Source organism: Neolamprologus multifasciatus, chromosome 10 (genome assembly GCF_963576455.1).
Source record: "Neolamprologus multifasciatus chromosome 10, fNeoMul1.2, whole genome shotgun sequence".
NCBI lineage: Eukaryota > Metazoa > Chordata > Actinopteri > Cichliformes > Cichlidae > Neolamprologus > Neolamprologus multifasciatus.
This window is the reverse complement of record NC_140448.1, coordinates 20,147,829-20,173,782: the sequence shown is the minus strand read 5'-3', so window position 1 is coordinate 20,173,782 and position 25,954 is coordinate 20,147,829. Positions and strand designations below refer to the sequence as shown.

Below are 25,954 nucleotides of genomic sequence, written 5' to 3'. Positions count from 1 at the left end.
TCTGATGCTTGGCACACAGAATAAACCCAAATTCTGATGTGTTCTTACTTATAGTAATCATTTTGCACCCAAACTCTATCATTTTGAATTTTTGAAGTTCATTTAAGTTTTCATTTACCACCATGGTCATTTAGCAAAGTAACTTGCTGCATGCATTTCCTAACCCACATAAGGATTTTTTTTATCTTTTATCTTTTATTTTATCTTTTTGCATCTTTGTGAATAAGTGTATTCCCTGACACCCAGTCAAGGAATACAAGTTTTTCTCTAGTGACTGAAGGTTGCCAGGGGTCATTGACTGAACTCTGTCCATGCAAGTGTCAGGCTTTCGTAATCGATTACACAGAAAGCCAACCGCCGCTTGCCAAGAGGTCGAAGAATACACATTGTTCACTGACCTGCCTGTTGCCTGACCTGTGTGACTGAGGCCTGAGTCACAAAGGCCAAAGAGTTCAAGGTAAGACTTTTGTCTGCTGACTCTTCTATGTAAACTCTGCTTCCAATATGAGACCAATATGCAACAGACTAAAATACACATGCAAAGACCAGAAGTGTGGTCACGAAAATATGCAAACAACAAGAAGCACTTCGATAGTGTAAACCAGCACCAAGGCAGCACACTCTCTGGTCATTATTTACTTTTAAGGGACTCATATTGTGTTTTTCATTTCATTTTCTTCTTAATTGTATTTTAAGAAGTTTGCAGTGCTGTAAAATAGATAAGGCTAGCATGACAGATGCTTACTCTGATTGCACAAGCATGCAGGAGTGGGTAATGGATAATAGGTATTGATTTGTAAATAGTTGAACATGACTTGTTATGTAATACACGTCTAACTAACTAGGCAGCTCATTGTCTTTCTCTTGACAACACTTTTTTCAAGGATATAATGCATTCTTATGAACATTTGACCTTATCTGACCTTGAAAAGCGGTCAAATGATAGTCATGTGATATTTAGAATCCCCATATATCCTTCCCTACATGCATATATGTTGCCAATAGAAACAATTGCAGTGAGAAACATAGTTTTAAATAGATCTATATAGCTTGACAGAGAGGTCAGAGGTCAGATGTGAGATTTTATTGTAAATCATTATACAGTACTTTCTTTATGTTGACAACACACAGCACATGTGCAAGAGTCATATTTTGTAAGTTATAAGTAGGGATGGGTATCGTTTAGGTTTTATCTGATACCGGTGCCAAACCGGTACTTTTGAAACAGTGCCGGTGCTTAAACGGTGCTCGAACCGGTGCTTAAAGAATGGAGAACACAAAATTGGTCCAAAAACCTCTCATGTTCAGCTGTTTTTTTAGTAAAAAGATAACAATGTTAGCCTTTTCTGCAGCTATAGGGCATATATGGTATCACTCTTGGCTGGAAGCAGTGCTTTAACAATGGAAAAAACAAAAACTTTATCCAAAAACCTCTCATGTTTAACTGTTTCCCACTTTTTATTTGGTCATTTTTGCCTTTTTGGCCAGGGTGAAGGGAGTATCTGCCATCAAACAAGAAGACAGCCGCATGTAGCTATGATGGTGTTTGCTAGTTCACCTTACATACATTAATGTAATAACGTGGTTAGCCTACTCAACGTAAATTATACACGAACAACATTAAGCTACTCACGCAGAGAAGAACGGCTGCTGCTGCCATCATCATCCTCATCATTTCTGCTACACTGGCAGGGCTAGGGGCCAGGACTCTACTCTTCAGCTTTTTGGGGGATGTTGCTAACTCTTCGTCCGATAACAGGCACCACACCTGCAGTAGATGCGCTCGGTGTGAGGTCTCGCAGCAAGCTATCAAATACGGCGCATTTTTCGGCTTTTAAAAAAAACGCTATGCGTCGCCAGGTGTTTCATCGGATTTCAGGTGTTACCTCCTTTCCACAGTATCACCTTAAAGCACTTGTTGCAGGCTGCTGAGTTTGCATCTTTTGCTGTGAAGTACAGCAAGACTTTTGACCGCTTCGCCTTGGGCATTTTTAATCTGTAGCTCTGCTCTAAAAGAACGTACGTACCTGGACCCGCCTACTATCCCCGGAAACGTAAAATGATTGGCTAGAATTCAAAGTGTATCACATCTCAGGGAAAAAAAGCACCGAAATAAAGCACCGAAATGTGCGCTGCTTTTCGGTCTGGTTACTACCGTTTATGTCAGAACCGGTGCCATCATGGCACCGGACACCGGTACCCATCCCATAAGGCTTTTTGGTCATTTTTTTGACCATAAATCATTCAGTTGGCCTTGAAGACCCTGGATTTGTTAACACGACACCACTTTACACTTTCACTCAAAACCTGCTGAGCTATAATGTTTACAGACAACATGGCATGCAGGCAAATACTACCAAAGACGTAACCCCCTTGGTGGAGGTAATAAACCTTATGTCACACATATGGATGCAAAATTATTATCTTCTTTCTGTTATTTTTTTTTTTTTTTTTTTTTTTTTTTTTTTTTTTTTTTTTTTTTTTTTTTTTTGCCTGTCCCGTTTGGTTCTTTTGCCATCAGAATTATTGTCTAAAGGCGAAGAAAGATGCCCAACGGATTTTCTTTACCAAATTGACCATCCCAGCTTTGCCGTAATGGTCCATTTGATTCACCTTTTATTCTTTATTTTATTTTCACTTGCTGAATACGGGACAGACTTGACTGGGGGAAAGAAAAGGGAGAAAGAAAGAGGGGAAGAAAAACAGTTGAGAAGAGGGACGGGGGAGAAGGGCAAAAAACAAAAACCAACAGAATAAGCAGAAGAAAAAAAAAAAAAAAAAAATACATATATCGATCACCTGGATCACCTGTTGAGAAAGAAAAAAGAAAACAAGCAGAAGAAAACGAGAGTAATACAATAAACCACATCACAATGATATATGGGAATATGACAGTAAATACTAAATATTAAACATTATTGTGCAGCACGTAAGATCGACAGCACAGTGTGCATTGAGGTAGGAGCCAAAAAGGGTGTAGTTTGTGTGTGTGATCACCCGTGTGTACACCTGTGAGCATGGACGCGCTTGTTTTCTTAAAAGGTTCCCTCATGTAATGATCTGCTAGAGGGTGTGGGGGGCCACTGCCCCGTCCTCCAGGGCATGAAGCAGGTATGGAGGAGATCAAAACCCCAGACATCCAGAGGCCCCCAGAACACAAGAGACCAAGGAAGACCAACAGAGGGGCAGCCGCGCCACTGTCCCAGAAAGAGCTGAGGAGAGTCCCAGATGAGGGGTCACCCAGCAGCCACGGAGCAGAAGCCAGGGGGGGCTGCAGTGACGTGCCCGTGAGCTCCGCCGGCAGCCAGCTGTGCCCGTGAGCTCCGCCGGCAGCCAGCTGTGCCTGAGTGACCGAGCCCCAGGCCGAGAGGCCGGGGGCACCCCACCTCCGAAGTGGCCCAAGCGAGCCCCAGGCTCCAGGCCCCGATAAGCAGCCGCCAAGGAGTGAGCCGGTGTGTATCCGGACGCCCACCCCCGGACACAAAGAACCACCAACGCACCGACGTCTGAGGGAGTCCGCCCCCGGCAGGGGAAGTGGTGGGGGGAGATAGGCCTCCAAACCTTGGAGGGCCTGAGCTGTCCTCAGAGAGGTGGCATCTGATACCCAACCTGACATACAGACACAGACATACAGGCACACACAGATACAAACATCCATTCCCACCCTCATGCTCTCATATGCACTTACTCCACACTCAACCAACGTGGAGACAGACATAAAGAGACGCTGTACACACAATCACACTCCCCAAGCGTACTCTACGAACCGGGTCTAGGTACCCTTGCCCCTGGAGGGGGGAACTGCACCCAGACCCAGGTTGTGTTACCCTTTTCCCTGCAGTGGGGAGAAGCAGACCGCCCCGACTCCGCAGCAGCAGGGAGGCCCCACACTCCGGACCCCAGTCGGACGGCCAACTCCTCCTCCTAGCCCCCCTGCTCCAGCAGAAAGCAGAGAACGAGGGTGAGAGAAGACTCCTAACCTCCCTCCACCCGCTCATTGTAGTGTTGATGTATGTGTGTTCTAAGGTGCGTTTAAAACCCAGGAGGGCATGGAGCTACCTGCCAGAGAGCAGCAGGTAAGCGCATAGTCCCTCCTGCTAGCCCTCAATGTCTACGTGTATTTAAAATTGAGAGGTGGGCAACGACGCCGGGGGTGAGGTGTACACCCTGATGGTAATTGGGATTCCGTGTAGCGTGCCCACCCCCAAGATCCTATATTTATGTGTAATGAGAATGTGAGTAATGTGAATGTCTAAGTTGCGGGATAAAATTGAGGCAGAGGCAGCCAGAAGGGGACAGAGGGGGGGGGGTTACCTCCTCTGCACCCTGGTGACACACCCCCACTCCAAGGCCCTGCATGTGTGGGTGGTTGTGGTGGAGCGGGAAGAGGGAGGCAGCTGGAGATGGGGAGGGAAGGAAGGGAGGAGCAAGTGACCCCTCCCTGGGGCCAGCTCCCCCGCTGACCCCAGTAGGCACCCCCATACTCCGCGACCCACCAGGGAAGGGGGGCCCAGGCCCATCCGAACCGGGGCCCAGCGCAGCGGCGCCGCCCGGCCCCACAGAGCCCGGGGCAGTCCACTCAACCCCACAACAGAGAAAACTGCACCCACCCCATCATCCACTCATCTTCCAGACTACATAAGACAATAGACGCCCAGGCTGAGATCTTCCTCCACCTCTCCTGTATCTCCCCCTCTTGCAGAGAGAGTTCCTGAGAGAGGAAAGCCCCTGCAAGATGTGACAACCCCCCCCCCACCAGTTGAAGAGCCCCCCAGCTGGCTCGGCGCACCGGCGGCACCCTGCGCCAGTGGCGGGCCCCCACACACCCACCGGCCCACAACCCCGGCAACACACCAACCAGGACCCAGGCCCCCGAGGCCCGGCCAGGGCCCCAGGCCAGAGCCGGAGCGCCCCCAGAACCTCACGCCCGTCCCGGACCCACCCAGGGGCAGCCAGGCTACCAGGTCAGTAACCCCCGTCCGTCAGCACAGACCCTCCCCTAGCCCCGCTGCACGTAGCCACGAGGAAGCCGTCACCTAAGAGCCAACAGAGCCCCTAATTGGCCATGACCGCTACCCCGGGTTGAGCCCCCCAAGGAAGATGCTCCCGGGGAACCCCCCGACGCCCCAAGCCTGACCCTACCCCCACACCAATCACAACAGTGAAGGCGAGACCAAAATATGACCCCCCACCCCCACTAGGTGATGGAGCTGATCAGAGGAGCCCAGAGCGATTGATCTGATGTGGTGGCAGAGGCTGTATCAAGACTAATGTAATCTAATAGATAATTTCTATATTGGTTAGAATTAAGATTGTTTTTATTTTTCCAGTTCATGAGGACTGTTTTCTTGGCTATGCATAGAGCAGTGAAAACCATATGGGCTATATTCTTTTCTGAAGTGACATTATCTAAGCTGCCCAACAAACACACTAAGGGGGAAGTTGGAATGTTACATTTCAGACACTTTGATAAGTCTTCACATATCTCGCGCCAAAACTTCTGAACTGGTGGACAGAACCAAAGAGCGTGGATATAATTGTCCGGTGAATTGGTTTGGCAGTGTGAGCAGTTGTTGGTAGATGCAAAGCCCATCTTGAACATCCGATGACCTGTATAGTGCACTCTATGTAGTATTTTGTATTGAATTAATTGAAGACTGGGATTTCTGATTAGATGAAAGGTTTTTAAGCAAATCTGAGACCAGAAGTTTTGGTCTAAGTTAACTGATAAATCCGCTTCCCATTTTGCAATAGGAAGTGATATTGATTCATCTGTTTTAGAAAGCATTCTGTATATTTTGGATAGTAATTTGGGGGTTTTAAGAGTAAAAAATTGAACCACACTTGGTGGTGTTTGTAGTTCAACTTGACCCAGTTTAAATTTCTTTTTTATTATGGATTTAATTTGTTGATATTCTAAAAATCTTTTCTTGTTGATCCCATATTGTGTAACTAGTCTGTCAAATGAAATAAATTCTGTTCCTTCTAGTATATGTTCTACATATTTGATTCCTTTACCATTCCAATCTGAAAAGTTTATCATATTATTGTTTTGTAATATGTCAGGGTTGTTCCAGATAGGTGTACGTTTGCATGGGATTAATGAAGACTCTGTCAACTTCAGAAACTCCCACCATGCTGTCAGAGAAGAGCTGATGTTGATGCTTTTGAAGCATTCATGTCGTTGGATGTTTGAGCTGATAAATGGTAGATCTGAAATCTCTAGATTATTGCAAAGTGCTTGTTCTACATCTAGCCAAGGTTCATCTAAGAGGGTATGTTTTAGCCATTCTGAGATAAACTGAAGCCTGTTGGCTAAGAAGTAGTGCTGAAAGTTAGGTAGTTCTAATCCTCCTTTATCCTTGGTCTTTTGTAGTGTTTTTAAGCTTATACGTGGGGGCTTATTTTTCCAAAGGAATTTGGACATATATGAATCTAGAGATCTGAACCAATCTTGCGGCGGTTTAGTTGGGATCATTGAGAATAAATAATTTATTTTTGGTAATACCATCATTTTTATAGCAGCAACCCTTCCCATGAGTGATATGGGTAGACATTTCCATCTAGCCAGATCACCTTCTACTTTCTTTAAAAGTGGGGTATGGTTTAATTTAGTTAGATCTGCAAGCTTGGGAGAAATATTAATACCTAAATATTTTATATTTCCCGATTGCAGTGGAGTAGAAGAGGAATTATGGAAGCAGCAATTAATAGGAAGGACTGTAGATTTTGACCAGTTAATTGAGTAATCTGATATTCTTGCAAAAGAGTTTATCAATTCAATCACCCCAGTGATATTGGTTTGTGAATTTTGGAGAAAGAGTAACACATCATCAGCATAAAGGCTGATTTTATGTTCTACGTTCTTGCATTTTATGCCCTTAATTGCTGAATTCTGTCTAATTGCTGCTGCTAGTGGTTCGATAAAAATTGCAAACAGTGAAGGGGAGAGTGGGCATCCCTGCCTGGTGCCCCTCAGGAGACATAAGCTGGAGGATGTCTGGTCATTTGTTCTGACACAAGCTGTTGGGGAATTATATAATATTTTTAACCAGTTGATGAAAGAAGATCCAAAACCAAATTTGTGTAAAGTTGCAAATAGAAATTTCCAGTTAACTCTGTCAAACGCTTTTTCTGCATCTAAGGAAAATATTGTAGTTTCAAGGTTTTTACTGTATGAGTAGTCTATCAAATTAAGTAATCTACGTGTATTTGTTGATGAGTGCCTACCTTTTATGAAACCAGTTTGGTCAGGATGAATTAAGAGGGGGGTTATTTTCTCTAGTCTCTTCGAGAGAGCTTTGCAGATTATTTTGAGGTCTACATTAATAAGGGATATTGGACGATAGCTTGAGGGATATACAGGGTCTTTGCCTGGTTTTAGCAGGAGATTAATGTTTGCAGAATTCATATTTGATGGAAGTCTGCCCTTTTCTTTGATTTCTAACAACGTTCTGTAAAAAACTGGTGCTAGAATCGTCCAGAATTCTTTGTAGAATTCTGCAGGAAAGCCGTCTGGACCTGGAGCCTTATTATTGGACATATTTATCAGGGCTTCCTGGAGTTCACCTGATGTCAGTGGCGAATCCAGTGCCATTGCTTGAGATTCTAATAATTTTGGGAGAGTTATGTTGTCTAAAAATTGATCAATTTCCTTTTTAGATGGGTTTATTTGTGGTGAATACAACGTTTTATAGAAATCCCTGAAAATGTTGTTTATTTGTTTCGGTTCATATATTGTGTTCCCAGATGAATCTTGAACAGCACATATAGTTGTTTTTTCTTTATTTATTTTTAACTGGTTTGCTAGAAATTTACCGGATTTATTACTATGTTCATAATTTTGTAAGCGTAGTCTTTGTACTAAGAATTTTGTTTTTCTATCAATTATCTCATTTAATTCTAGTTTTGTTTTGCGTATTTTGTTCAATGTTTCCTGATCTTGGTGGGACGCGTAGGCTTCTTCTAGTGATTTGATGTTTTTTTCTAATTCCTGAATATTTTTGTTTTCTTTTTTCTTTTTATGTGATGAGAAAGAAATTATTTTACCTCTCATCACAGCTTTCCCTGCTTCCCATAAAACAGAAGCTGATGTTCCGGGAGTGTCATTAAAGTCTAAATATGAAGTCCACTCTTTTTTAAAATATTTAATAAAGTCTTCATCATTAAGCAGTGATGTATTAAATCTCCAGTTTTTACTTGGCATAGTATTATTCTTGTGCATTAGTGTTAGAGATACAGGAGCATGATCGCTGACAGCTATAGGATGAATCTCAATGTCTGAAATGTCGCTCAGCAGTGAGCTGCTGACCAAAAAATAATCCAGACGAGAGTAGGAGTGATAAACATGTGAGAAAAAAGTATATTCCTTACTGGTGGGGTGAAGGGAGCGCCATGCATCGCAAAGACCAAAGTCGCTCATATACTGTTTGATTATATTTGTGGACTGCCAATTACGCTGAGTTCCTGCTGTATTGAGCCTATCCATTTCTTCATTCAGTCCAAGGTTGAGGTCGCCTCCAAGCACAAGTGTGCCATCTAAGTGTTCAGAGAGTGCACTGAAAAAAACCGTGAAAGAATGAGGGATCATCAACATTTGGACCATATACACTTACAATACATAGATTTTTATCAAGTATAGATAGTTTAATGATTAAGAATCTGCCCTCTGGATCTATAACTGTATCGAGTACTGTGAAATTAATTTTTTTATGAATTAAAATTGCTACTCCCCTTTGTCTAGAATTATAACAGGCTGAGAACACATTAGGAAACTCAGGTGTTTTAAGTTCATTCGAACCTCTAAGAGGTCTGTGGGTCTCTTGTAAAAGGACAACATCTGCCTGTAGTTTTTTGAGTTGGTTAAATATTTTTAACCTCTTTTCTCTGGAGCCAGCTCCATTTACATTCCATGTAACGAATCTTAGTGCACCCATAGATGTCTGTGCATAACTAGGGGTGTACTCTGTGTGTGTCGCTTAGACAGGTGGAGAGAATATATCACTTGTTCATAAATAAGGAGAGGGAGAGAGAGAAAAAATGTGTGGCGAGATGCTCCCCGAGTCTGACTATGTGTTTGCATATTTACTAATATGAGTATGCTTGGCTTAAGTGTGTGTATCCTGTAGGTCTGTGTGCGCTGTCTGACTGATGTAAATGTGCTGCCGTTGAGCGCATGACTGTGCGTGATCGTGCAGTGAGTAAGTGTCGAAATAAATGATGTTGTTTGTGGAAGAGTGTGGAAGCAGGTGATCGAAGCAGTGAAAGAAATAAAGAAAGAAACCAAGGACGAGGGTGAGCAGCATAAAAACAAGAGGGGGAAAAGAGAGGGAAAAAAAAAAAAAAAAAACGAGAAGAGAGAAAAGAAAACGTAAACATTCCAATTAAATCACTGACGGAGAGTGATGGTGTTAATATTGCTATGAAATCACACTTAAGATGTGATTTGATACCGGTAAGTTAAACAAATGTTAATCCAAGTTAGTGTGAGTGGATAGGGAAAGGGTGTAGCGGATTCTTATCTGGTCTGAAGTTAATACAGCCACGGAGTGATGTTGGGGTCGCGGTGGAGCTGTCCGTCCACGTACAGCCGGTCCACAGCGATGACAGCGCGGGAGCCTTTCTGGATGAAGCCGCGTCGAAGTGGGAAGAGGACCCTGCGTCGTTCCAGGATCTCTTTGGGGAACTGATCGTTCACGCTGAAGTCCGTTCCTTTTAATTCCCTGCCGCGGCTTTTCACATGTTGTTTTTGTTTGAAGTGGCCGAATTTGGCCACGATAGGACGTGGTCTCCCGGCCGTAGCCCGAATGGGGCCGAGGCGATGCACCCTATCGAAGACGATGTTCTTCACCATGTCCTCCGGCAGCTTCAGGTGGGTTTTGATGAAGCTTTTTACCGTGGTCTCCGCGTCCTCTCCAGCGGCTTCTGGAATACCAGAAAATACTAGATTATCACGCATGCTACGAGCTTGTAGATCAATAACCGTTTCTTTTATTTTTTTATTTTCTCTATTTAGCTGAGTAACATTTTCTGTGAGAGATTTCACCGACTCCCTTAGCGTGGCATTTTCAGCAGCGAGCGTTTCCACTTGCTGCTGGCTGAACTCCAGGGATTCTCGCAAGCATTTAAATTCCCGGTGAAGAATCTCCACCAGGGACAGCCTTGCGTCGAAACTGGACAATCGCTTGTCGATTGACTCCAGTATGTCGGCAATATCTTTGCCAGCTGGCGATGTTGTGCCGGGGGAATCTGCCGGGCGTTGTCTTTTCGACGACGGCGTCTCAGATTTGGCCGGGGAAGCTGTACTCTGGGCCTTCTTCATCACGAGATCCTGAAAGCACTGATCAATATAATCTTGGAGAGCGTCTAAACTCTCCCCGTTGTTCTCCAGGGTGTTGGAGATAATTTAGACAAATATTGTTAGTTATGAGACAATTGATAAGTGTATTTGGTAATACTGAAGCTTAAAGAAATTTGTTCAAATCTAAACTACCATTTGCTTTAATTTTCCGCCAAAATCTCCGGCGTCTGACGTCAGTTACAACATTAGTCGCTTACCTTGACTGTCACTTCCGCCTCTTTCTGTTATTATTAAATGAATAATAACTAATGTTGGTAAGTATTGAACATATTGATTTGTTGTAGTATCAACATGTTGTATTGAACATTTAATTCAAGTTGGGCTTTATAATTGAAAAGAAACAGAAAAAATGAACCTCAAAATTACAATGCGTATTAGAGTACTGACTTACTCTACTACTTTAGTGTGTATTTACCTTTTTCTGACACATATATCTTTTTAATTTACAGTAATAACATGTACCTTGTACTGAAAGAAGTTCACGTTTTTTTCCTATTTTACACCAGCTGATGACACTTTAAAAAGCTGGTGATGAATGGGATTATGGTGGCTGCTACTTCTCTTCTCAATCAGACAATATGTTCCACTCATCTGCTGCTTATGTAACCAGCAAAAAAGTGCTTTGATTAATGATCTAGCCTCCTGGTCTCCACATGCTCTAATATAACTACCCTGAGAAAGCAACCTCCAACTTGACACCCAAAACCGGCACAAAAGGAGGAATGAAGTAGCCTAATGAGCAATTATCAGTACATTAAATCAAACCTAAGACTTCTATGGATCACTTGTCCAGATCATGACGAGTTATATTATCCCCATATGTTTCGCTGTTTCGCGGTAACCTTATATTCTTTGTGACCTTTAGCTGAAATCTCTTGAAACTGGACCTCAGAACATGTGGAGCAAGCAAGACACACACTTTAAAAACATAATTTAGGGGCAATAAGTCAAGCGTGCTGGGAAGCTGCTATTGAGCACGTATGTATGTGTGTGTGTCATCTCTGGTGTGTTTCCACTAAATTAAGAACTTATTAGGACTTAAAAACCCTATCCTATTTCATGTGGGGAACCTCTAATACCCTTCAAAGCCTGTGGTTTGTTTTTTGCTTTGTTGTTTTATGTTGCAACACTTTATATTTCATGTCAGTGTCACAGTTGGAGCATTTAGAAGAGGTCATATGTCAAAGTTGGCAGTAGCTGGTTATGTTGTGTCATTAAGTCCCGAACAAACAGAAAATATCTTACTGCTAATGAGCAAAGCATCTTTTAGGAGAGGATGCAATGACAACGTTTATCTGTTTTCTGTGGCTGTTTCCAAATGTGATATTATTTAACAGGTTTTGAGGAATTAGAACCAGCAAACACAAAGTAATTAGGTGTATAATAAAGTTAAAATGTTGAACTTATGACACTAAGTCCTTTAGGCAGCCCTAATCCTTACTAATGCTCACTGAATGATTAATTGATCAGGTGATAGCACTTGCAAAAACATGTTCATGCAAGCTAGTGTCTGTAAAGCTCCCAATTAGCACATCATCACGAGAGTAACTCCCCAGTGCTTATTGCAAGGAGTGATTCACGCTGTAGCATAGGTTTTTCAGCACGTCAAACAATGTCCCCGGCCGTAAAGGCCCCCCACATCATCAGTGCAGTAAATACATCTTCACATAAACAAGCGAAGTGGGGGACTGTAGTGTCGTTACAGGGTGGTGTGAAGCCACAAATCTGTCTCACTTGAAAAAAAAAACCTCATGACTTCAAGTGTATTACAATAAAGACGACCACAGTCATGATTAAAAAGCTTTTTAGCAGTCCTAGTCACTGCCACATCTACAAGCGTTTACACGCACACTGTAATTTGGAATCAGGCTCTACGACGTAGTTAGAAAGTCGTTTGACTACAAAGATAGCAGTCAAATAAATATACATCTTAGTAATTGCTGACTGACCTATTAAGGAGATAATGAACCATGAAAGTAATGCTTGTGTTGTAAAAATAGAAAGACGGTAAATAAGTCTACAGATGAAAGCCGCGCTGATGAAAACAGATAATATATGAATCATCATGTTTTGCTCCCTTGCCACATCATGATTAACTCAAAGGCCTCTTTTATGATGAGCAAAACTCTGTGAAAATGTCCCTCCATCTAGTCCTATCTGTCATCGTGTTGCACTCTGAGCTAAATGCATCACGAGAAGATATTAGATTTCCTACAGAGATGAGACGGAGATGGACTAAGAATCAAAACGACATAAACTGAGTGCCACTGGAGACAGTCCTCGTGTTTCGCTTCATAGCTGCTGCCAACAGCAGGCCAGTTTGGCCTCATTGTGTTATTTAGTTGCTGTGGCACAACAAGGACATTCTACCCGTCTCTATTATGAAGGATTCACCAATAAACGTCATGGCTCAGTTTCAAATGGAAGAACCTGTTTTGTGATTTTTTTTGTATGCTTATCACTTAACCCTGCTCACTGCTTACCCCCATTAAAACTGTCTCTCGAAATATATACTGTTGTATGTGGATGCGTGCTTGTGTGTGTAATTGTGTGTGCGCGGTGTGGCTAAAGGAATGGAAACCCAGTGTTTTCTGCATATTTTCAACTGTTTCCTGATGTTGTTTGTTTTGTCTGTTCAGACACAAACAGTTTAGTCTCTCCCTTCAAATTATGCAAAAATTTGTTTATTATTGTGGCTTGACATTTTTAAGTTGTTTTTTTTTATATGGGGGAATATAAATGGAAAAGGGAGTGGCGAGGAAATAAATGTAAATGTAATGTGTACCATTTTGAAGCTCTTGTATTGACAATTGAAGTTAAATAAAATAATAATTAATAAATTGTGAAGCATCTGAGAAGCATCTATTGCTGCAAGACTTTTTTTTTTCTGTTGTTGTTTTCATGTGACCGCAAGGAGCTCTAATAATATCTGTGACCAGTGGCTTGAATAAGACTTCTTCATGGCAGTCCTCGGGCCATTCGTGAGCTATTAATGAGACTTTTAGGATGCTTTTCATGAATTATTTATGACTTTATGTTCAAGTAATCACCGCATGACACATCCAGGAATACAAATGGAAGACAAATGGAAGAACAGCTAGACACTAGCTCCATTGTTAGGCTGACCTTTTTGTGTGTTAAAGTTTAGCTTCTTACAGCAGCTCTGAGAGAAGCTGGATTTTTAGTAATATTTAGTAACAGCTGGTTTAGTTCTTTGCAGTTTTCAGGCTCATAGTGCTATAAAACTTGAGTCTGTTTAAAGTGAAGGTATGTCACATCCTGTGTTTTCAGCCTGGTGGTTTACTGCTTATTGTAAAATGCAGTATCACACAAATCAAACTCAAAGCAGTTTGCAGTCCAGCATTGCTGTTTATTTTTATAACAGGTTAGACTCACTGGAATTTCAGCTGTAAATTATCTTGGGCTAGTGCGCCCCCTTGTGACGAGCATCGATAGTCACGGCTTGCTTGCTGCAAGATTATGATTTTAAGTTCATTAGGTAACCTTACTAGTAAGGGGTTGAACATCCTATTGCCTGCTTTATTTTTTGTGGCACAGATTCAACAAGGTGCTGGAAACGTTCCTCAGAGATTTTGGTCTGTACTGATATCGCAGCATCACACAGTTGCTGCAGATTTGTTGGCTTCACGTCCATGATGTGAATGTCCCATTCCGCCACATTCTAAAGATACTCTACTGGATTGCTTGGATTGTGATCTTGTGACTGTGGATGACATTTGAGCACAGTGAACTCATTGTCATGTTCAAGAAACCATTTTGACTTGGTTTGCAACGTTGCAGGTTCTCGTGCTAGAAGCAGCCACACAATGATGTATACACTGTGGTCATGAAGAGATGGACATCATCAGCAATAATTTTCACCTAGGCTGTGGTGTTTAAATGGTGCTCAGTTGCTACTAAGGCCCTGAAAATGTGTCAAACACCACCAGCGGCCTGAACTGCTCATACAAGGTTGGATGGAGCCGTGCTTTCATGTTATTTACACCAAATCCTGAGCATTACCATCTGAAAGTCACAGCTGAATTTAAGAATCATCAGATCAGAGAACAATTTTCCAAACTACTATTGTCCAATTTGGGTGAGAGATGTGAATGGAGTGGCACTGGGTGTGGTATTCAGCTGCTGTAGCCTGCTTCAAAGTTTGATGTGTTTCTGAATTCTGAAGACTTCTGCACATATTTGGTAGTCGTTCTTTAAGTCACTGTTGCCTTCCTGTCAGCTCGAAGCAGCCTGGCCATTCTTCTTGACCTCTGACATTAGCAGAGCAATTCACCCAAAGAACTGATGCTCACTGAATATTTTCTCTTTTTCTGACCATTCTCTGTAAACCCCAGAGACAGCTGTGTGGGAAAATCCGTGAAGTGTAAATGTTTACATCAGCAGCTGATAATAGATAATAAAAAATGATTCAGTACTCTTCCCATATCAAATTGTAATTATGATAAGAGAAAAAGCTGAATTTCTTTGGAGCATGTTTTACAACATTCTAGTTACTAATAAAATAATTTAAGTAATATTAGATAAAGGGCTTTTTCTTGCTTAGTGTTTTACTGCAGACAGTTATCATCAGGCATAGGGCATTGTAATGTCACTGTACTGTAATGCACTTCTTTGGCAGTCAAACAAAATGTCGTTAATCTTCCAGAAATGAAATAATTGGTCACAGTCATAAACGTTCCCTGGAAATAATGTAACTACTTCTAGGAAAACTGTAATTTTCCTAGAAAATTCAAGGAACTGACTGCATAGCTTTTATTCTGTAGTCAGATGATAAGTATTGAACTATGAAAGTGTTCACAGTTCAATATACATTGAAAATGAATGTTGGGAATCAGTTTCCAGGAAATGATTTTAGAAAATAATTACTGTGGGGTTGTGCTCTTCAGTTAAGTGTCTGTATGAAGACACTAAAACACTGTTTTCTTGTTTCCTCTGACAAACTTGGTTCTTGTCCGATGAGGTCTGATCGGGTCAGAAATTCAGTGTAAACATCTTAAAAGCATGGCTCTATCCTGCCTTGGCTCAACAATTCCGGCTGCTGGAGATGTAATTGTGTGGGTGAGCATTTCTTGGTACACTTTGGGCCCCTTAGCACCAAATCCCACAACCTACCCAAGTATTATTGCTAAGAACAACCACCTCTTTATGACCACAGTGTACACATCTTCCGATGCAAAAGGAGGTCACATAAACACAATGCTACTACTGTTGTTATTACTAATCCACAGCCAAATGCGATTAAACTTTGATTTGCAGAGTCTCTGCTTCCTGCTGTCAAATTATAAAGAAATGAGCAGAAATAAAGAGAAGATTTGTCTTTTGTCACATAAACTTATTTTGTGAAATGAAATAAGTAGGTTCGAGTATATACACAAAAAAGACATTTCTGACAAAAGAGACCCAATAGCACAAGGTAAATCAAACATGTAATATAATAGTGATTTGTTTTGGAGTTTTTTTTGTTCTGTTTTTTTTTTAAAGATATTTTAAGATTGGACAGAGTTTTTCTAAAACATGACCATATATTTTGTATAGCATGTTCCTTTTGCACCTTTTGTGTAATTTTCCTTATAGACAAATATACAAAACAAACCTGTGAATCAAACTTTTAGCCAAAGATCTGTATGCTGCTCAAAAAAAATCAAACACATTTTATTCAGAGTATCAAGTGCAGTAAACTTCTAAACTATTAATCTGGTCGGTTAAGGAGCAGAGGGGTTTGTTAATCAGTTTTAGCTGCTTTGGTGTTAATGAAATGTCAAACGTGCAAATGTCCACAAACAATACTTTTCATCTATTTACACAGTAGTCTGAAAACGTAATTATGCTCCTTGCCGCCAAATGGAGCACAGCATGTCAGTGAAAGAAGAATAAATGCGCAATCTGGTAAGATGTGAGGTGTGTTTCTTTTCCCAAAGTTCCCACAAAGGGATACATATTAATAGCCAGCAGGTGTCACTGCGCTTCCTCTGAAGATACTGAGAGGAAGAGGTTTTTACTACCTTAATAAACAGTCGAAGATAAAACTGTAAATGTGAGACTGGTGTGTCATACCTTATCTTTTCGCCTTTTCCCCCCCCATTTTTCTTTTTAAAACAACTAGAGTTTTATTATGTTTTTCTTCTCCTTGTCTAGAATAGAGGACAGAACGATGTTAATATCTCATTCAGCATGAGAACAGTTTATTTATATCGTACATTTTTTTTATCATTGGGGGAATAAGAATGAGCAGGCAGGACAGAGTTAGGCTTCAGTTCAGCGGTTTTTTTTTTTTATTTCCTGTGAAAACGGTCAAAATTCAGTTTACTTGGATGTGATTCATGCTCGAACTGAAGTATGGCTGATTCAGTCTATGATGCAATTCAGAAGGATTAAATTAAAAAGGCTTCTGTAGGTTCTAAAAAAGAAGACTCTTAAAAAGAAGTGATATTTTAGCAAAGATGTTATTAAAGATGTCATTGAAGCCACGAATTGTCAACGTGGAGATGTTGTGGTGTGGTTGTTGAGCTCTTATCAAGCATATCTACTGTATTGCAGAGGTTGTCAACCACTGCACTAGAGTCTGGGCCAATACAGCCCAGTGGTTATTCAAACCCTGACCACGTCCTTCAGAGTTTACGCCTTCTCCTCTAGCTGCAGAATCTGTGTGTATGTGTGTGTGTGTGTATTCCTTCAGTAATAATTACTGCAGATATAGGTCACACACACACACACACACACTTACTTGCACACAAATGCACATGAAAGCATGCAGCTGTGCATACACCAACCAAAGTGAGTAGAAAATGATTAATCATGGAGTACCATTCACTTTCCCCTGATGGGCTAGTCTCAAAACACACACACACACACACACACACACACACACACACACACACACACACACACACACACACACACACTTTCCCCTCATGTTGTAAAGTTGATTAGAGTGCTGATTACGAAGAGTGAAGCAGAAAATATAAATAGTCAATTGAGAGCAAAATGACAGAAAGCGTTGGTGGATCTGACGCGTCAGAGCAAAGATATTATCGATTTCATTCTCTCTTCCTCCATGGCACAGCTTATTCACTCTCAATAAACTGTAATAGAGCAGGGACAATAAACAAGTGATCTATTGAGCAGAACCTCAGTGCATATAGAGTTAAAATCTTTGCAGTTTTTCTCAAATGCAATTTAATTTGATACAAGTGCTGCAGTCCCAACTGTGAGTGCACATTGTACAAAACATTACAACTGCATTTTTTGTAAACCCAGATATGCTGCAGATAGCTAAAGGAAGTGCTGGATTTTCACTTAAATTTGATTCTGTTTATTGCTAACATTTAAAAATGCTAGCGAGATTGAAAGATTACTGAAATAATTGCTCACCATTCAGCAGGACTTCATAGCATCTCTGAACATTGTCCAGGAGCAATGTACTCCAGGTTTCTCTTACTGTGCATTCGGCTTAGAAGGGAAATGATTGCGTACAGCAAAGTATGCATGTCCAGCAGCCTAATTTTCCAAGCATGGGCATGTGCCAGATTGCTTGTGCTTGTTTATCAGGCCTGAAGTTGCAGAACGCCATTTTGCATGTCAGAACTGCCAACTTCAGTTTAGAGGTGAGAATTCATTATGTGCAGTGGAGATGTTTTCCAACTAATTTGATAACTTGCAGCTAATTGGCACCTTGATCAAGTGTCCAGAAGCATCGTATTTTCTCACCCTTTGGATCAAATCAGCACGAGCATCTATCAGCACTGCAGAGCCTCGGGGAACCTTATCTGTTTATAATGCACACAAAGTAGACCAAGGGTGATACTGATAAGATTAAAGGTGTTATCATCAAGACAGAACACTTATTTAATAGTCTGAGTGTATGTGAGTCCACTATTAAAATTGCCATGTTGTGTTTCTCGTCAGATGTTTTTTTTCTGGACTGCAGTCAGTGTTGTGTGTATGTGGGTCAGTTTTACTCTGGCCTTGTGATGAGTATGGAAGTACAATTTTCCTGTAATTTTCCTACACATGTATCAGTCAGGAACAGTGCACAATCTGAGCAAAAAGCATGCCGCACAGATGTGATCACAGCTAATGACAAGGTGCAGATACCTCGGGTTGGAGGGGTGGAATGTAAAAAAAGAAAAAGGATCATTATTTATATGGGAGGTGTAATGAAAATGGCACAATAAAACCTGAATATTCTTCAGGTTTATGTTCGGTACTCACGTGGTAGCAGTGCGGTCTGAACTGTGCTTAGTAAGAAGAGAGAAAAGGAACCGTGAAGCTTTTTCATCTGAGAAATATTAGAAAATGTTACTATCAGCAGCATATGAAAAATATTGCACCAGTGCGGGGGTGAAGAAATCATGAGATTTGAAATTTGCCAGTGTCTATGTATAGTATAGTATAAGAGGTTCAAGGCATGCAAAGCATTCAAATACAGAACATATGAGACAAAGGTTGTTGTTTAATCAAGTCTGATACACATACCAGGCTGGGAAAATTGCAATTTTAAAGTTTTGTAGTCCCCATAAAACACAAGTTGTTCAGTATCACACATTTAACAACTTAGTTATAGTGACGTGGCACACAATCTTGGAACCCGTGGGCTTCAAGGATTTTTTTTTTTCAATACAGTGGCATGAGAAGAGAACAAAAACACCAGATTGCACAGGAATCCCTTGGTGTGTCAGCTGGTGGCTCTTGGCTCTCGCTGGAACGCCTCAGCTTCAAACTATTCTCTTAGGAAACCCTCTCTCACCTGCATACATGCTGCTCTTTTAAACCATTAAAAAGTTTATTGTCGTCTGAGTCTGCATGAGTTTTCAGCAAAAGAACAATCTGGTAAACATTAGAGTCAGTAGGTTCAATAGCCGTGTAGCTAGCCAAGGAGATACAGTTAGATCTATGTGGAGGACTGTGTATAAAAATCCTTAAAGAGCTAATGCAATGCTTTTGTTAAAATACATAAATAAAAAGCTGCTCACATCTTTGAAGACTGTTCTGATTGTGTTTAGAGGCAAAACTATGAAAATGCCATCTCATGGAACTGAGTGAATCAGCTAGTTCACATTTCTTAGTGAGACGAATGGAAAACAGCTTTTATACACCTCTAATACAGGTTGAGTACTTATTATACCATTAGATCTCACCTTTTGGCTTTAATCAGCAATATATTGACTACATGACTATCTGATACGTTTTGTTGTCAGCCCAGCTGAACACCAATAAAACGTCAGTAAAGTGCTGCACAGAGTGCTTGAGAACAAGTTGTATTTGAAAGCTGAAAAGAGTGAATTCAGTGTTTCATCTGTATCATTTTCAAGGTCTTTACATTCAAGAGTGAGCAGATGAAGAAAGTAAAAACAACTCCAGCATCCAGGAAGTTTTTATGTCCTGGGTGATTTACACATTTCTGTAGAAGATTCATAAGTCTCATCAGCTTTCTTTTTTTTTTTTTAACCCCAGTCAAGTAAACTGTGATGTAGGTATCTTTAGAGGACTGGAAATATTGGTTGCTGGAAACAGAACAAACCTTCACTGTCTGGGCTGATCACAAGAACTCTAGTCTATATCCTGCCATCCAAGACACTAAACTCCAGTCAAGCATGTAGGTCTTTGTTCTTCAGTAGGTTTAGTTTCACTACCTATTAGGGATGGAATAGTTCATGTCAACAATCTGTCCAGGTCGGTTAGTTTGTCTTGGTTCGGGACGTGTTTGTTGTTCAGTGGATGCCATGCACAAAATAGCCCTGCAGCAGTAACCCAAATAAAGTGGTAGAGGGGTCAAGTGTTTGGCACAGCAGCCAAGTTGTGAAAAGAGCAACGCAAAAGTATCTTTCCATTAAGAAATAACTACCAAAGGCCTGAACATTTTTCTTCTGCTAATTGGTTGTATTTTTCACTTTATGTTGCCTTCGTCTATGATGTGGTCATAAAAATAGCAAAGTTTAATTTAAGGGTCAAAGTTTAAGAGCCATCTACCATCTCTTATTTATTTAGACAATTTTCGTAAGAACCACAGCAACTCAGATAAATATAGCATATCAATTTCAGTTGGTTCAGTCTGTGTGTTGTGTGAACATGCACAAAAGATCTTAAAGATAGCAGTAACATTCTTTAGTTGAGACTGAACAGAGACTAACTATTTACAGTAGCAGGATGCTAAGGAAAACAGCTTTTTGTCAGATAAATGAAAAGCATTTTGAAACCAGCAATGTCTCCACTTTTATTCTGGAAAAATGTCGCCTAGCTTAATCTAAGGCTGTCACAATCATGTTCCTAATGCCACCTCGCCTCATTTTTTCAGTTCATGCATGACCTCGTAGCATGTCTGTGAGAACTACTGGCATTAAAAAACACTGTAGATGGTCCTGATGCATGATATTTCTGGAGTGTAGACAAAATACGAGAACTAAGGTATACCAAACCAAACCCCCCTACAAAAAAACGAAATACAAAATATTTATTACTTGGGGTCTCAACAGTTCTCTCCGAGGCTACAATGCTCTGATGACCATTCTTCCTCCAACCCGTGTGGTTGTAGAACTAATATGGAAGATTGAATCCTCAGTCTGCCAGGCTCAGCAAAAAGAACCAGACCCCCTGTGATATGCTTCCCCAACCCCCTCAAACTAGAAAATCTACACTTTTCCCTGGTATGCTGACTTAGCCTATGAGTGCAAATTGTGGCTTTCATTTGCAGTGAATATCTAATTTATGATGGCATATAAATTAGGAAACCTAATAAACAGTTAAACTGTCATAACATCATAGCTGATGGCTGTCCAAAGCATTTTGACAAATTTCCCCTTTCTTTTTCTTCAGTGTATCTTTTGCAACCACACACCATGCACCTGCATCCAACCAGAGTCCACTCAGATATGACGGATCAGATCACTTGGACTGCAAACAGAAACAAGAAAGCTCCATATTGCAAAAGTCTTATCCCTTGCCTACAGAGTCTACAAATTCATATATGCACAGTGTGTTTATGGTGACTGACAAGCAAGTGGTCTAAGTAGTAATTTGAAGCACCTGTATGGTTGAGCCTCTTTTAAGGCCCGTATCCAATGTGAGAAAAGGTAGATGGAATTACTTTTTAGTCTCTGTCAGAGTGAAATTATCCTAGTTTAGCTTAATTACTGGATGTGTCTGGGATTAGTAGCAACTCAGATCAAAGGAGCTTCCTCCACTTCCTCTCTTCATACACTCAAGAGCTTTCTGAATCCATTAATCTGCACATCCTCTCCATTTGTAGCCTCCATTCACATGCTCAATCCCTGCCTTCCAGACGTACTGCCACAAATCCAAGAGATGTTCTGCCCAACATCCTTAGCTCTCCCTCTCTCAGCCTTCAGGCGGCACTTTAATGGCTCCGCTAAGCAAAGAAAGAGAAACACGAAGACAGAGCATTATGAAACAAAACTTAGAAAGAAGAGATTCTTTCAACAGAGGTAAGAAATAGAGGATAAGATATATATACACACATGCAAACTTTTTTTTTCCTCTGGTCATTTATATTTAGCGCATTTTGGTAGCTGTTTTTTAATTGCATTACAGCTTGTTTGCTGTTGTATAACTGTAGTGCTTGAGGTACCCAAGCATTCATTTCAGAAAACACAAACCCATTTGTGCCTCCCTGATGTTATATTTATTATCTAATATGTGGCTTGGAGCAAACTAAACACAGCGATTCTTTTAAAGGACGATGTTCTCAAAGTAGCAATCAAGACCTTTTCTTGTTTCATTTTGTTTCATTTTATAGGTTGAAAACAACAGAAACACTTAATGAGGCTGCTCTCTGAAAACACACTGACACATAGAACCAACAGGTCAAATGTATAGAAAGTAAAGATGATATTAAAAATGTGCTGCTAATTAAAATGTTAAAAATAAGTGTTGATTCACAGTGTGAACAGCACCGGGGGTCATTCAATTGACTGTTTTAATCATAAGATTGCAAATGATGTCTGTTTCACTCATGTCCAAGTTGGAGAGAAAAGCTGTTTTTTTTATTCTTCTTTCCTGCTGGTAACAACGACTTTTAATCATATATGTGAAATCATTGAAGTCGAATCGAATCATTGAATCACTGAAACAGGGGAAAAGAAAAAGAAGAACACGCAGTCAAAGTCAGGTCGTGCTGTATGCTCCTCAAGCCTAGACCAAAACCAAAAGACTTTTAGTAATCATCAAAAGATACATGAAAGAAGCTACAATTCTCTGAAATCTAATTAGCTGTGAAAATTAGCAAAGATAAATGGACTGTGAAATTTTCACATGTTAAAGAAGCAACTCACTGATTTTTTTGTTTGTTTGTTTTTGTTTTAGGGTCCAAGTGGTGGTGGTGGTGGTGGTGGTGGTGGTGGGGGGGGGGGGGGGGTGTCAACTAGGATACAACTAATTTCTAACTCCTCTCAACCATGTTGATTTTTTTCACTCATTTCTGAAATCGCTCCATCGCTGCTGTCCTATAAAACAAAACACGATGCTAGTTATAAAGTGTGGCATGCCTCCCTCCCCTCCCCCCCAGCCTATCAAGGTTCAGCCTGGTTCTGCTGGAGGTTTCTTCCTGTTAGAAGGGAGTTTTTACTTACAATCTTACAATCTAGAGCCCCTTTAGGTGGCTGTTTCTGTTGAAAGTCACTATATAAATAAACTTTAATTGAATTGGATTATCATCTGTGCCACATACCGCTGTCTTCCTCTTTTTCTTCTTTTTTTCTTTTCATTTCCAGGAAGTCAGATCTCTCCTACTGTCCCTGAAAACAGCCAATGTGCAATTGGCGCTGCTGTTGTCTAAAGGCTGTTTGGGGCTCCTGACTACTCGGCCCAAGCAGTTTTCTAAAAGGCCCGGTGGCAAGTGGCCCATCTGCCCTTGATTACAGAGCTAGCAGAACAGTCTCAATGATAACTTCACTGGACCTGAAATAATTTAGATTGTGCAGGTCTGGAAATGGGTAGTGTGATAGATGTTTTTCAGCTTCACAAATGAGTGAGCAACAATTTGCTTGTGAATTCTAGCACTCGAGTATTTAATGTGCTGAAATTTGAAAGAAAAATTGTAACAAAAAAGCAATAATGAGGCCGAGATAACTCTTTAGGGTCAGGATTTTGTGCTTTTATTGTTGTATTTTGTAACCACAGCAGTAATTGCTGTGTTTCTTCTTTGGAAGGTTTCTCATCGCATTGTTTTGTTTTACATTTTTTATTCATTTTTCCTCTGCACTCTTCTTCTCTCTCCCTTCTTCCTCTCACCCTCTATCTTTTGGGATGAAAGGAAGGCTATCAGCTGCTCTCTTCTTTTCCAAAGCCAGTCAGTTGCAGACCCAAGCAGTGAGAGGGATTATCCCTCTATTTCTATTAGTCACACACTTATAAGCCATGTATCACTCCAAAAGCTTTGTGTCAGCAACTTCACATCAAGAGTAGAGAGACTTCTCATTATTGGCGGATTGAGAGGTTTTAGCCTACACAGAGAGCACAATATTCTAAAAGTCGTGTCGCGTTTGAAGCAAAATGCATTTCACAGATTACTACACGATGTTTCAACTTTCATTGCTGCTGCGACTCTTTAATTGGGCCAGTAGTTGAACTTACGGAGCTGCTGTGCTGGAAATGTTAGTTAATTACATACATTTGTTGAGAAATGTTGGAAATATCTTTATATGGTTCTTTCATTTTTTCACCATTTAGTAGAAGAGATATGTTGACAGTCAAGGATGAAGCTGAGAGCAGTTTAGTTTCTTTTGGTGCTTGACTGATGATCATAACAGACAGAGTGCAAGACTTGATTCTTTATCCATTCAAATTTCAGTTCCTTTCTCATCACTTCAACATGCAGTTTGACTGATCCTGATTTTATCTTTTTGTTTTGGACAACTAACTGTTTCCTGTACTTGACTGGTATTAAAAAGAGTGACAAATACGAATGTTTTTGGCCTGTGAATTATTTTAACAGCCTCACCAGTGGAAAAAAAACCCAAACATTTTTTAGTATTCCTGTCTAAACATATTTTTCTCTAAGAATTACTCAGTGTTCCAACTTCGACTCACCAAGCCTACTTAACTTGAGCTATGCGCTGTCACATGAGCCAAGGTGTGAAACAAGACGTGGGTCATTACTGTCACAGAGGCCAAGGTGTGAACCATGCCTGGTTTCACATCTTGGCTCATATGATGACTCACATTATTAATAGCAGGGGTAAAATACCTGGGCCTCTCCATCATACTACAACCTGAGAAAGCTTGTGTGCATTCAGCAGTAGGCATTATTTCTGCTTTTGCCTCAATTGCAAAGCACAGAAATTGTGTTTAAAACTTTTTTAATGCACATTCAGCGTCGGAGTTCATGGGAAATGTTGATTGATCATTTGTTTGTGTTCAAACTTAAAAAGCAGCTCTAAAACCTCAAAGGTTCAAAGATAGTCTAATATGATTTAGTATACAGAAAGTCAGCATAGCTTACCATGAAAAATCCTCTGGACAATGCTGCAAGGAGGAATAAACATTTTATGCTTCTTTTTTCCCCCCTAAACGTATTAAAACCTAAACATAATCTTTGCCATTTTCTTTTGACGACATGCCTGTCTTAATTGCTTTAACAAGTAATGTTACTGTTTCACACTTTCAGCTCCATCTTTGATCTCTACTTAATGCACAAAATCCACAATCTTAGCTCTCTACCCACACTCACTGTGAGGGCAGGAGAGAGGCTCCCTGTGAGGTGCTATCTCTGCTGCAGTGCCACATGGCATGAACTGTGTAGTAAATCTGTGGTTCCATACTTCAGATCTACAGTACCACATGTTTCTTGATCTCTTACCACAGAAAATGCATCACCTCTGAAAACCTGCTCAAAGGCAACAGATCATATAAATACTGTTTAGCCGTCAGCCACTGTAGAGAGAGCTTATTTATGACTGGAAGTTTGTAAACAAAGGCTGAGAAATACCAGTTTTGGTTAGAGTGATATCCCCATGTGCTGCTGTAATTCACCACATGGCAGTATTATTGTTCTTTCAAAAGCCTGATGAAAGCTGTAATATTCAAATATAGATTATATGAACAGTAAACAGGCAATAAATGTAGTTTATTTTTTCTCCTGTGAATAAGATGAAAAGTTGAAAGGTAACTGGTCCAGATGACATACCGCTGGAGGTATGAGAAGTCTAGGAGAAAGTGCGCTGGACTTTTTAACCACATTGTTTAACACAGTCTTGGAGAGTAAGAGGGTCCCTGGGGACTGGAGAAGAAGTGAACTGGTGCTGATGAAATGTGTGATGACGAAAGGTTTAGATCTTTAACAACTACAGTCAGATGAAGTTAATGAGCCATGCCATGAAGACATGGGAAAGGTTGTTGAAGCTAGATGAAGGAGAGAATTTAACAGTAGTATTATGACTTCATGCAGTGAAAAAAACACTACAGATGCAATGTTTGCTTTGAGAATGTTGATATAGAGTATATAGAGGTTTAGTATAGAGGATTTGTATGGAGAACATCATAAAGAGTTGCATTTTGTGGCTACAGAGAAAGCATATGATAGGGTGCCAAGAGAAAAGCTGATACTGCATGAGGACATAA

General features: G+C 40.7%; 1 long non-coding RNA gene across 1 annotated transcript in view; it reads right to left on the bottom strand.

Moving 5' to 3' along the window:
* Window positions 1-2,417: 2,417 nt before the first annotated feature.
* The window catches only part of LOC146510172 (uncharacterized), a 183,163-nt gene continuing 159,626 nt past the window's right edge, over window positions 2,418-25,954 (bottom strand). The window contains exon 2 of the long non-coding RNA XR_014876479.1: window positions 2,418-2,493. This is a non-coding gene — a long non-coding RNA (uncharacterized LOC146510172). The remainder of the gene's footprint in view (window positions 2,494-25,954) is intronic.